We start from the raw sequence: 13878 nt of genomic DNA, 5'->3' as shown, positions 1-13878 counted from the left end.
GCGCGGGGGCGGGCCCGGCGCGGGGAGCCGGGACCCAATAGGTCAGAGCGGGCGAGGCGGGGCGGGGTGAGAGGCCGAGCCGACGCGCGGAGGCGGGGCTGGCAGTGAGTGGGGGGAGGTAAGGGCGCCCGAGGGTTCTTCGCGCACGAGGGCTGAAGTGGGGAGGCCGGAGGATGTGGTCGAGCGAGAGGGGAGTTGGGGCGCGAGGGCAACGGCTGGCGGGAAGGTGACAGAGCAGGCGACACAGGCTCTCTGAGCTCCTGGAGGTGCGTTAGGAGGTGCGAAGGTGTATAATGGGAGCATTGGAACTCTGCCAACGTTTAGCTACCTATGAGAGGGCCCAGAGGAGGGGTAGTTGCTTCCCTCTCCCTTAATCCTCCCTACCACCCAGCTACCTACGACGGGCTGTGCATTAAGGTAGGAAAACAATGAAGGTGTGTTTAAAACAAAACAAAACACTCCTTATTTAATGCAAAAGCTGGGAGGTTTACAGACCTGGTAGAGCACCTAGGCATCAGAAATTGCTGATTATTTTAAACCCATCTTTTCATGTCGGTAACTGGATATTTTTTGGTCCTGCCAAAGCATTTAACAAAGTATTTTCTTTGGGAAAGAATTTTTTTTAATGTTTATTTATTTTGGGAGTCTTACACAAGCAGGGAGGAGCAGAGAGAGAGAGAATCCTAAGCAGGCTCTGTACTGTCAGCAGAGAGCCCTATTTGGGGTTTGAACCCACTAATCATGAGATCATGACCTGAGCCAGAATGAAAGAGTCAGGCGATTAACTGTGCCACCCAGGTGCCCCTTTGGGAAAGAGGAATTGGAAGGGTCTTTGGCAGTCAGCTCCTCCAGTCACAGGAGAACAACAAAACTCACTGCTTTAAATCGGGTTAAAAAGAAAACCACAAGTCCAAAATGTAGTCACTTATATTGAGGGCCCAGATTCAGCAAACTAAGACTTAATAACAAACCTAATTGCAGTTTCATACCCTGCCCCTCTTCCCTTGTAACAGTCAACAGGGAATTTCCTGATCAGCAGAAGGAAATTTCCTGAAGCCTCCTTCTGTTCCTATTCGGAGGTTGACCTTGCCTAAAACAATGCATTATTTGCTAATAATTTTCTTCTTTCTGCTCCCTCTCTGCCTTTTCTACAGCTCAACAACATGCCTAATTCACAAATCATTTCATAAAGCCAAGCAGCTCTTCAAATTTACTGTTTAAATTTTTGTTATTTTTAGTGCTCAAGGTGTAACACCCAAATAGGCCTGGATTACCCATATATAGTGAGCCAGGGTAATTGTAATTCTTTCTGCAATCCCACAGGAAAAATGGTGTTGCACCATTTTGCTGTTGTGGAAATTGAGGTCAAGAAAGATTAATTAGGTGGCTTGCCCAAAGACCTGTGACTTGGAAGTGGTTAGAATGTTTCAACTCAAAGCCCAGAGTTGAAGTCCCAAGTAATTTTTTATTCCATGTTGATGGACATTAGTATTTGTGCCTCATCAGGCAGTTATGGGTAATAGTGTAGGTGGGGGCAAGAATGAAGGCCAGGTAGAACAATTTGGCTTTATCCTAAAACTTCAGACAGTACAAGATGATGGTTAGTGGGCTGAGCTGTTTCTCAAAGGTACTGGCACCTGTCACGGGCTGAGTTAGGTGACCCTCATAGGCAGTGGAAATACACTAGTCAGAAATTGAAAAAATCTTGGGAAATTCTCTGGACTCCAGAAGATGAAATGCTTCTCAGAAGTATTCATATTTTGAAAAAGTCCTTTAGTGGTAAGGGTATTTGGGATGTGGGAAATAAACTATCTTTGCCAAATTATAATTTTAAAAATATAGAAGAAGCATTTGTGAAAGGTTTACTTAACTCATGAATTGGGGAACTAACAGGATGGTGACAAAGAATTTGAAAGGCTGGTTTATATCATTACTATAAAAAAGAATGCTGGAGTAGATTGCCAGGTTATATACAAAATTGGTTAATGTCTTACAGAGTAATAAAACCATAAACTCTGGGGTGTATATTTTTATTGTTGGACAAATCATTTGCATCTCCACTAGTTGTATTTACTAAAGACCACTATATGCCAGTGAATGAGTGAAGGGAGATAATTCAGAAGACAGACACTCCTGATAGAGAGTTCATCTTGGGTCCACCTTTGGTCTATCAAATTGTTATCAGAAGTTTGGGCCATGCCATTTAAACACAGTTACAATGGCCTTGTGGGTAGAGACCAGTTCCCAGCTATAGGGAACCACTGTGAGTTGGTTAGAAGCTCCACCTGAGGGTGAGAACCATTGTATGGACAGTAAGCTGTTTGGATTTTGTGTTGAGAGCTGTGGAGAGCCACTGAAATTATCACTGGTATGTCTGGTTATCTGTTCTTAGTGTAATAATACACTCCCTCTGTATCCTCAGGGTGTAATGCTTCTAGGTAAGAGTAAGCAATGCCGAAGCCCAGTCAAGACCTCATAAAGTTCTAATCTCTAGTATATGATTAGGTTCTCCTGGTGCTTCTGAGGCCTTGGGAGGGGATTGTCCTATCTGATTGGATCCTATTTTAGAGTATTGATTTCAGGGGAGGGGTCTGCCTGGAGGAATTTGATGCTGTTCTGTGTGCAGAGAACCCCAGACTCCCCTGGAGGTCACAGGTGCCCACTATCTTCTGCTGTAATGAATCTTAGGAGCCTGGATGCCCATTTCACAGTGTTGTTCTCAGTGGTGGGACATTTTTAACTTAAAAATGCTTATTGGATACAGAAGTCCTGATGCATAGGGGCACATGTACCCCAATGTTCATAGCAGCACTGTCAACAATAGCCCAAACATGGAAAGAGCCTAAATGTCCATCACCTGATGAGTGGATCAAGAAGATGTGGTATATATATATACAATGGAGTATTACATGGCAATGAGGAAGAATGAAATATGGCCATTTGTAGCAAGGTGCATGGACCTCGAGGGTGTCATGCTAAGTGAAATAAGTCAGGCAGAGAAGGACAGATACCATATGTTTGCACTTATAGGTCTAACAGGAGAACAGGAGAAACCTAATGGAGGACCAGGGGGAGGGGAAGGGGGAAAGAGAGTTGGGGAAAGAGAGGGATGCAAAACCTGAGAGACTATTGAATGCTGAAAACGAACTGAGGGCTGAAGGGGGAGGGGGAAGGAGGTGGTGGTCATGGAGGAGGGCACTTGTGGAGAACACTGAGTGTTATATGGAAACCAATTTGACAATAAACTATTTTTTAAATGCTTATTTCCTAGGATCACAGAGTAACATCTACCATTTGTAAGTCTTCTGTCAGTCATAGTGATTATTTTTATTTCTGATTTTTAAACCATTAGATACTGTTATGATATACAAGAAGTCTGTCCCATTCAGTCAAGACAAGCTATTTTGGAACCGTTAACAGTGCATTTAACAGGCCTGCTAGGAGCCTGGAAGAATCCTGGAATCCCTCTGTCTCACGCACACCTCACTTCTGTCAGTTGCCATGTCCTAGTGACTCTGACCTCTAAATATTCCTCACTTCGTTCCCTTTCCTCTAACAGCCACTTACCAATTTTGCTGACTTCAGCCCTACATCTGCAGCCCATGGTCTCCCTGTTTCCTAACTGGTCTCCCTAAATTGTAAACCTGATGCTACCCTCATAATTCTCCCCAATCTTTCCCCATAATTGAACATCTTCTGGTGGGTCCCCACTGTCTTCTGAAAAAATTCAAACTTCTTAGTCTGACCTAAAGGCCCTCAAGATTTAGCCCTTGCCTACTAGTTTATCTCTCACCGACCCTATACTTGAATCTTCCATTGCAGATGAGCTTGGGATGCTCTGTTCTCTGAATCTTTAGGTTCTCATCTTATCAGGAAAGTCTCCTCTGACACCCCCATCGGGTATATTCCTTCCTTCTGAGCTCCTACAATCCCTGTGACTTCTTTTTCTCATAGCGCCTGTGTCACTGTATATGTCTGGTTATTGACTTGTCTCCTCACTCGCCTGTGGGGAGCTTCCAGAAGAACAAAGATCAGCCACCTGCAGGCAGGGAAGTGTCACTCCTTGTGGGGAGCTGCCAGAAGAACAAAGATCAACCACCTGCAGGCAGGGCAGTGTCAGCCCCTCAGGCGCTGTGCTAAAACTTCAGTTTGGTTTCTCCTTTACCCTAGCCTTTATCACTTGACCCTGTTTCTTAGCAACCGACCTAGGTCAGCTGCCTTGCTTCCTGCCTTTTACCCTTTATAAGATATGTGTGTTCTCTCAATAAACGAGGCTTGATCAGAGACTTTGTCTTGCCTCCATTCTCTGTACCCCCTGCCCCCAATTCTCACTCCCTCCCTCAGGACCTGTGTTGACCGACCTGCCAGACGGGTCACTCACCCACAGGCACACACTGAGAATTCCACACTTAAGTAACCCCACGTCCCACTTCCTAACACCCTGCTTGACACAAAATAGTCTGTAAATGTGTGTTGAATGATGGGCTATTGAAAATGTCTCTCTTGGCCATATTTTTCCATGTTTGATAATAAGCTATGAGTAAATTGCTATGTTTTTATGAAGTTGTCAGAAGGAGTTAACATCAATGTTTCTTTTTCAGTGAGTGGTAGCTCAAGGAGAGGGAAGTTACTATTGCCAGTTTCCTGCATTAAAACTAGGGGCGCCTGGTCGCCCAGTCATTTGAGCATCTGACTCTTGATTTCAGCTCAGTTTATGATCACAGGGTTGTGGGGTCAAGCCCCACCTGGGGCTCTGAGCTAAGCGTGGAGCCTGCTTAAGATTCTCTCTCTTCCTCAGTTTGCCCCTCTCCCCTGCTCCTGAGCTCTCTCTCTCTCTCTCTTTCTCTCAAATAAATAAAAGTAAGCAAAACTAGAAAAATTGGGATTAAAGAAACTACGGTATTTAAATCTATAAAGATTTGGGGTGGGGGTAATATATTGTCTTCACATAGTCATTTATTAGTCCATGTTCTGTACTCCTTATCATAGCTATTTTCTTACTTGAATTCTAGAACATTGCTTGAGATCAGTTAAACTTGTGCTGCTATTATGTTTTCTTTACTAAGTTAATCTTTTTTTCTACATAGGTTTTCTATTCATCTTTCTGAACTGTCTTATATGTGATTAAAATATAAGATAAATATATTAAAATATATTAAAAATAATATTCTGGAATCGTACATGTTTTTGTATGTTATTTCTATTTCTATCTTCAATTATTATAATTCAGAGAAGAAAGCCATTTCAGAAGTAAACATTTGACTCACTGTATCACCTCTGCCTGAGTTTCTTATACCTGAATGATTCATTCATTCATCCATCAATGGCTATTTTATCCACATTGTGTGGGTGTGGGTGTGGGTGTGGGTCTGGGTCTTGGTGTGTGTTGCACAAACACAAGCTCAATCTTGCACTTGAGGATTACCTTTCAATTTTTTTTTCTCTAATAAAGCAATCTCCCTCAGGTATCCTGCTCTGAGAATGATTGGAACTGATACATATTAGTATGTAAGAAATGGCTGTTGTTTCCAGAGTAATTTCAATTTTTCTTGTTCACATCAAAGCTTAACTTATAACCTGTCCAAATGCATAGAAAAGAACATGAACAATGGCTATAATAAAGAATCAGCCAAGGAGAGTCACGAAAAGAATCATAAGCTATGTGTTCAGCACAGTATTAAATAATTTACATTGATTCCAGGGCTGAGAAACAGGTCAGAGAATGACATCCATGGTTGGCGAAGCAGATGGCATCCTTGTCGGCTAGCAAAGGTGATCTGGTCTCTCCTTTCTGTATAAGAAAGAAGTAAATTAAAAGTTCTATCCATAAGTCACTGAATTAAGAGTTTAAAAAGACACAGTCAATCATTATTCTTAGATTCTGTATCTGAGAACTCACTCACTTCCTAAAATATATTTGTAACCTCAAAATCAGTACTCCTGGGGCTTTCATAGTTATATGTCTATTTCATAGACTTGTGGAGAGAGAACATCGAAACATTTGCATTTCTCTACATGCATGTTCCCAGCTGAGGGTAAACAAGACAATGCTTTGCCTTCTTGTTCCAGCTTGCATACTGCAAACAAGCGTCCTTTTCATGGTCTATTTTGTATCGTGTTTTCCAAATTTGTGTATGGGCATGTGGTTTTCTTTATTGTTAGTGGTTGGTGGAGATTTGCTGTTTAAAATGGCCTCCAAATATAGTATTGAAGTGCCTTCTAGTGTACCTAAGCATAAGAAAGCTGTGATGTGTCTTATAGAGAAAATATGTATCCTAAATAAGCTTCACTTAGATATGAGTTAATAGTGCTATTTGAAGGAGTTCAATCTTTTTTAAAATTTTATTTATTTATTTTGAGAGAAAGAGAGCAAGCAGGGAAGGGGCAGAGAGACAGGGAGAAAGAGAATCCCAAGCAGGCTTTGTGCGGTCAGCACAGAGCCCAACTCAGGGCTCTCTCCCATAAATTGTGACATCGTAACATGAGCTGAAACCAAGAGATGTTTAATCAACTGAGCTACCCAGGTATCCTGGCATGAGTTCAATCTTAATGAAATTTTCAGTGTATATTAAATAAGTTGTCTTTAAACTTATATAAACACATTAAACCAAGGTTACATATTGATTCGTTGATGAAAATGTCACCAGATGCTCACAGGAACCTAACTGTATTTTCCTTTGGAGCAACATGGTTCAGTCAGTATTTGCTAACTCAGTGCTTGCAGTGACTTTAGAAAATCTCACTTCCACAAATAATGAGAATTAATTGTACATGCAGCTGTGTTAGCTTGGGTTTCATAAAGCAGACCCCAAGAAAAGAGTTAATTTGGAAATCTTCGCAGGAGACTTTGGTGTGAGAGTAGTGAAGTAAGATAGGAAAGCAAAAGCAACCAAAAAGGGCAGACTTCAAGCAAATTACTCAACTCAGGCAACTCTGAGAGCCAATGAAGAACGTGTACCATGGTATGTGGGTGACTCAGTTGGTTAAGCGTCCAGCCCTTGACTTAGGCTCAGGTCACGATCTCACAGTTCATGAATTTGAGGTCCACATGGGACTTGGCAATGAGAGTGCAGAGCCCCTTGAGATTCTTTCTCTCCCTCTCTCCATCCCTCCTATGTGCTCTCTTCTCAAAATAAAAAAAATAAACTTAAAAAAAAGAACATGTACCATGGAATTTCATGTGTACTAACTCAGTGCTTTTAAATTTGTTTTAAAGAAGTTTGTTTTGTGCCCCAGCATACGGTCTATCTTGGTGAATGTTCCATGTCTTAGAAAAGAGTGTATACGCTATTGTAGTCAGGTAGATACTCTTTTCTTTTTTTTTTTTTTAATGTTTATTCATTTTTGAGAGAGAGAACATGAGCCAGGAGGGGCAGAGAGAGGGGGATAGAGGATTTGAAGCTACCTAAGTGCTGGCACCAGCGAGCCTGATGAGGGGCTGGAACTGGGAGATTGTGACCTGAACTGAAGTCAGACACTCAACTGACTGAGCCACCCAGGTGCCCCATCAGGTAGATATTCTTTAAATGACTACTGACTTGCTCTCTACTTGTTCTGTAGATTAAAGAAGAATGTTGACGTAACAATATATTTGTGAACTTGTATTTGGTCCTATCAGTTTTTGCTTCATCCTCTGTTGTTAGATGCATACAAATTGGTGATTATATGTTTCCTTGATGAATGGAACTTTTTACATATTGTCTCTTTTTATCCCTGACAAATAATTTTCCTTGATCTGAAATCTAATTTATTTGATACCAATATAGACAATATAGCTTTCTTTTGATTGGGGTTTATGTGGTTTATTTTCATCCTTTTAATGTATGTATGTCATCATAGTTAAAGTAGGTTTCTTGTAGGTAGAATATAGTTATTTTTTAAAATTTAAATCCAATCTGACAATATTTTTAATGGTGTATTTAAATCATTTACAGTTAATGTGATAATCAATAGATGAATTAGAACTACTATTTTGTTATTTTTCTATTGGCAACGATTTTGCTCCACAGCCATTATAATTTGTCTCCTATTTGTCTCGTGGGTTTTTTTTCTTCTGTTACCTCTTCCTGCCTGCCTTTGCATATTTCTTGATATTCCATTTTAAATTATCTGCTAGTTTTTTGGCTATATCTGCTTATATTATTTTCCAGTGATTGCTGTAAGGATTATGCTATACGTGACTAAGTTTTCAGTCTACTTAGATATAATGTTTTATAGCATCAGATAAAATACAGGGCTTGTAACCATATAGGTCACCCTGCCTTTATTTTATACTTGTCATATGTATCACATTTATACCTTCCTGGACAATGTTGAATTTTTGCTTTCAACCCTTATAAATATTTTAAAGAACTTAAATTTTTTTTAAATTTTTTTTCCATGTTTTATTTATTTTTGATACAGAGAGAGACAGAGCATGAGAGGGGGAGGGGCAGAGAGAGAAGGAGACACAGAACCGGAAGCAGGCTCCAGGCTCTGAGCTAGCTGTCAGCACAGAGCCTGACGCGGGGCTCAAACCCACGAACGTGAGATCTGACCTGAGCTGAAGTCGGAGACGTAACCAACTGAGCCACCCAGGCGCCCCAAGAACTTAAATTTTTAAAAATGTTTTTAATTTATTTTTGAGAGACAGAGACAGTGCGATCAGGGGAGGGTCAGAGAGAGAGGGAGGTACAGAATCCGAAGCAGGCTCCAGGCTCTGAGCTAGCTGTCAGCACAGAGCCTGACCCGGGGCTCGAACCCACAAACCGTGAGATCATGACCTGAGTCGAAGCCGGACGCTTAACCGACTGAGTACCCAGGCACCCCTAAAGAACTTAAAAAAGAAAAATATCATTTAACCAGACATTTATCATTTTTATTGTTTTTGTTTTTTCATTCCTAAAGTTCTAAGTTTCTGTCTGGGAACATTTTCCTTCAGGCTTAATTCCTTTAGCAAGCTCTCTTATATTGGCAATGACTTCTCTATTTTTCTTCATCAAGAATAACCAATCTTGCTTTCATTCCTGGACGGTATTATCCCTGATTATAGAATTTTGCGTTGACATTTCTCTTAGCACTTTAAAGATTTTGCCCCACGTCCTTTATAATTTCTGATGAGGAAGCTTAGCATTCTCTAGTAACCGTAGTATTCAAATTGTTGTTCTTTTTATGTCATGTTATCATTTTGTTATGGCTGCTTTCAAGACTTTTCTTTATCTTCTTCAGCAGTTTCGTTCTGATGTATATAAGCGTGGTGTTCTTTGAGTTTATTTTGTTTTGGGCTAACCAGACATTTTGAATTTATAAATACATGTCTTTATTTTTAGTCCTTATTTCTTCAAATATTTTGTCTGTCACAGTATCTTTCTCCTCTTCATTAGGGACTCCAGTGAGATTGATATTGTCCCATCAGTCTCTGTGACTCTTTATGTTTTAATCCTTTTTCTGTCAGTTCTTCAGATTGAATCATTTTTACTGATCTATTTTCAAAGTTACTGATTCTTCTCTCTGTCATCTATATGGCTATAGAGTCTACTTAGTAGATTTTTTTTTTTAGACCTTCTATTTTTTCCTTTTTCAGATTTCTTTCGACTTGTTTTAGGAGTTTCTCTTTCTCCTCTGGCAACATTTATCTTTATTTTCATTCCAGAAGTACTCACTTTTACCTTATGGAGGAAGATTATAATGACAGCTTTAAGTTACTGATTCCTATTGGTTTTATTTCACTGCCTCAAGGGTTTGTTCTCTTGCATTTGACCACTTGGGTTTTCTCTGTCTCAGCTGCCTTGGCCCTCCAGCTTGTCTGGTGCGCAACCCCACTCTTGTTGCCCAGTCCTGCATCGGGCAGTCTGCATTTGACAGTGCCAGTGTCAAAGGTATGTCTTGGGCCCTCAGCTAAGCTATTTTAGGTCTTGATGATTAGATAAGGACCATTCATTCCTTTTCTCTCCCCTCCTTCAACAGTGTCTTCAGTCTTGCTGGACAATTTGAATTAAGTTGAGGTAAGTGGATTCATTGATAGGAAATTTGCTGGTCCTGTCCACCCAATGTAATACTTCATTACAAGGTGACTGTTACCTTGAATAGCACTCTTCATTCCAAGCTTCCGTGGAGTTTTATGGACCAGAAATGTGCACATTCCATACTTCTCAACATTTTCAGACTGATTATTATTGCAGGCAGCCCCCATAAACTGAATTCTTTATTTTACAGATACTTCATAGGTACCCAGGCCAGATGGAATTCCTGTCTTACAGGGTCGCTGTCAATCACAGGAAGTTGAGATAAAACAATTATTAACATGATTGATATAAAAGGAATGATCTGTCTACATCAGCCTTGCTCCCCTGCTTCATTCAGATATTGGCAGCATTTAGAAAGGCTGGAAAATTGATTGATTGATTCATTCATTCATTCATTCATTCTTCAATCCTTCCTCAGCAGACATTTATTGGTCATTTATTATGTGTGAGGCAGTAGCAGACAACTCTGCTCGAGTGAGGTTGAGGCTTTCTTGTCGAACCCTGGGTACCTGTGGACAAGTTTGTTGAGAAGCTCTGCAATGGCAGGTCTCCACTCCTTCCCCTGATACAGAGAAGGGAGAGTAAGCCTGCAGCAGGGCCAGTCCAGAAAGCCACACACAGCGGAGGAAGGATCTTAGGGCCCTGTCTGCTTTAACACAGAGCATCAGTATGAGTACAGTAACTCTTAACTTCAACAATATTAATAACCCACAACGTACCATGTGTATTATCTAAAATTATCATAGTTATAGGTGTAATTATTTTTGCTTTTTACAGACAAGGAATTTGAAGCACAGAGAGTCTAAAGAGCTTGCCCCAAATCTCAGAAGTAGTAAGTGGCTTTCTGATCTGGGAGCTCAAACTCTGAACCACGGTGCTCTCCCTGCTGATCAGTCTCTTAGTGATCAGAGTACCAAGGACATGATTATTGTGAAAACACAAAGAGTTTTTGCCAAGCAATACTTTAAAAAAAACAAAATATAAATATTGTGTCAAAAAATCAAATACCTTACTATTTAATCCAATGACTTTAATCTATGTTAAATTGAATTTAGATAAATGAATTGATATGAATGGAAAAGGAGTATAGATTAGAGGGGTGTGAGGAAAGCTCTCAGGAAAATATAGGGTCTAAGAGCACCTGATGCTAATATGTGGAGATTTCTATTTTCTTAAGGGAAACATGAAATTAATGTCTTACAATTATTGTTGACTGTTTTTTTAAATTGTGGTAAAAAACACATAACATAAAATTTATCTTCTTACCCATTTTAGATGTACAGTTCAACAGTGGTAAGTACATTTACGTTATTGTAAATGTATCCAACCTCTAAAATTCTTTTGATCTAGCAAAACTGAAACTCTGTACCCACTAAATAATAACTTCCCATTCCTTCCTCCCCTTGCCCCTGGCAACCACTTTTCTACTCTCTGTCTCTATAAATTTGACTATTCTATGGACTTCATATGAGTGGAATCATACATATGAGTGGAATCCATTTGTCTTTTTGCAAATGGATTATTTCACTCAGCATAATGTCTTCAAGGTTTATCCATGTTGTGGCATGTGTTAGAGCTTTTCTCCTTTTTAAGGCTGGGCAGTATTCCATCATATGTGTTTACCACATTTTGATTATCCATTGCTCTATCAATGGACACTTGGATCTCTTCCACCTTTCAGCTATTGTCAATAATGTTGTTATGAAAACAGGTGTACCCTGCTTTCAGTTCTTTTGGGTATATACCCAGGTTTTCATTATTTTTAACCAAGGATATCCAAATATTTGTGACTGTGTTTCCTAGAAGATAAGTTATATGTTGTAATAAGTGAAGAGAATAGGTAATTTCTGCAAATTTTCTGGGGAAAAAACTCCCTTGGTTTATAAATTGTATGAATTAGCTTTCCATTTTCAGCTAGAAAAATAAGACTAGAAAATAGTTATACTTTGTTGAACTAATTGAGTAAGAGAGGTTTTGTTGAACCAACTGAGTTATGGTAACGATCACCACAGGCCCATAATTTCTGCCCCAGAGCAAGTTAAAAGGTTATGAGTACCTCCCTGCTTTGGAGGGTGACCCAACAGGGTAAAGACATTCAGCTGGAAAACATGGTGCTGCCTTGGTCATCAACCTTGAGTTAAATGAGGAGCACCGTCTGGACAACTAAAGAAGAAGTGAAGGCAATATCTAAATTTTGCCTAGCACTGCCTCTGTTGGGAATGAAGGGACCATAAAAGCCCTTTATCTGATATCCTGATATCCATCTCTTCTCAATGGAAAAAAATAGAACAGTGGTCTGAGAGGAGAGACTATGTCCTTGTTTTATAAATCTTAGGAGAGTTGAAGAATCCTGTTAATCTGCTCTTAAGAAAATGATCAAGATCAACATTAATCCACATGGCACATTTTTTTTAAAGCTTCATGCCCAGTGTGAGCCCAATTCAGGACTTGAACTCATGACCCCAAGATCAAGACCTGAGCTGAAATCAAGAGTCGGACACTTAACTGACTGAGACACCCAGGCACCCCCACATGGCACATTTTTACTTGAATTAGAAAGTAACCCAGTTGTATATATGCAGCCCTATGAACACATGGTTTAGGCAGCAGCTAGCTTGGGAAGTGGGGCTGGCTGAACTTCAGCCCCTATTTGTCCTTTGGCCCAGGCATTACAGATAATAAACCTTCTTGCACAACTGTGCTTGTTCTAGGCTTTATCTGATGGTCCCACATGCCAGCTATATTGTGAGACTGAATAAATGTTTGTTTACCCAAAGTGCTTGCTGTATTTGGCCCAGCAAGTGGTAAGGAATGATTCTGAACCAGCTGCCTCAGAAGAGTTGGAGGTGGGAGCTGCCACTGTGGATAGGTGTGATCAGGGAAGGCCTTTGGAATGTGGAAAGAATGTGGATACATGGAAACTGGGAAAAGATGTGCTATGGTCAGAAGATTTTTATCTACTTTCATTTAGGAGCCAAAGCCCATACCACATGGCAAATAGGATTTTAGATCAATAATATGCACTGTTGTAGGATATACATTGTGTTATGCACTGTTGATCTTCTTTAAGAATTCCATACAAGGTAGAGAGTTTAAAGTTATGCATCTTTCAGGGAATTCTACTATGTAATATATTCAAGGGAACAATAATTCAGTAAAAGGGTGTATTTTTAAAGAGAAATAGAAGATTTGAGATGATCCATGGGCTGTTTTATCTTTTCTGTTGCTGATGCTGGGTATTTAACAGCAATAAATTCCTTTTTTCTTAACTGGAATGGAGTAATGGCAGATAGACCAAAAGTCACAAATTTTTTTAATTGTAGCAGGGTTAATTTGCTTAATTGGAGATTTCAAGGCAATGATTCTTTTTTTTTTTTTAGAATATAACACTATTTTTTAACATATGCAATTATTTTCCATCATTTACACTACATTAGTTACAATGACACTCCAAACAGAAAAGCAAAGTAAAAAATCAAAACCCCCACTTCTATTTCATGTAATTAGACTTATACAGAAATTAGAAGGTTAAGTACCAACTAATTAATCACCTAATTTCACAGCTATCTGAAGTGGCAATCGTTATATAGCAGCTTATCTATGATACATTCAAGATATATGATACAATTTATTACTTGCCAATAAGCTAAAACATAGCCTGCTTAATACCTTTCCTTAAATTCCACCTCTATACTACAATATACTTGAGGTCCATGCAAAAAAGTAGCTACCTTTTATATAGGAAATGGATGATTAAGTCTTTGGTGTTGTAAAAGCAACTTCATTTAAACATAACCACCACCACCACCAAAAAAAGAAGAGGAAAAAAAAAAGTAATGAAAATAATAAGGGAAAAACCCAAGACACACTTCCT

The 13878-nt window shown here is 39.7% G+C and overlaps 1 long non-coding RNA gene across 5 annotated transcripts in view; it reads left to right on the top strand.

Annotated features, from left to right (window-relative positions):
- The first annotated feature begins 155 nt into the window (after positions 1-155).
- The window catches only part of LOC115296520, a 122048-nt gene continuing 108325 nt past the window's right edge, over positions 156-13878 (top strand). For 4 of the 5 annotated variants that reach the window (XR_003910909.1, XR_003910908.1, XR_003910911.1 and 1 more), the window contains exon 1: positions 156-417. This is a non-coding gene — a long non-coding RNA (uncharacterized LOC115296520). The remainder of the gene's footprint in view (positions 418-13878) is intronic. The other variant, XR_003910907.1, reaches the window with a different exon arrangement.

The sequence above is a fragment of the Suricata suricatta genome, chromosome 7 (genome assembly GCF_006229205.1).
Source record: "Suricata suricatta isolate VVHF042 chromosome 7, meerkat_22Aug2017_6uvM2_HiC, whole genome shotgun sequence".
Classification (NCBI taxonomy): Eukaryota; Metazoa; Chordata; class Mammalia; order Carnivora; family Herpestidae; genus Suricata; species Suricata suricatta.
The sequence above is the reverse complement of the archived record's forward strand: the minus strand, read 5'-3'. Positions and strand labels throughout refer to the sequence as shown.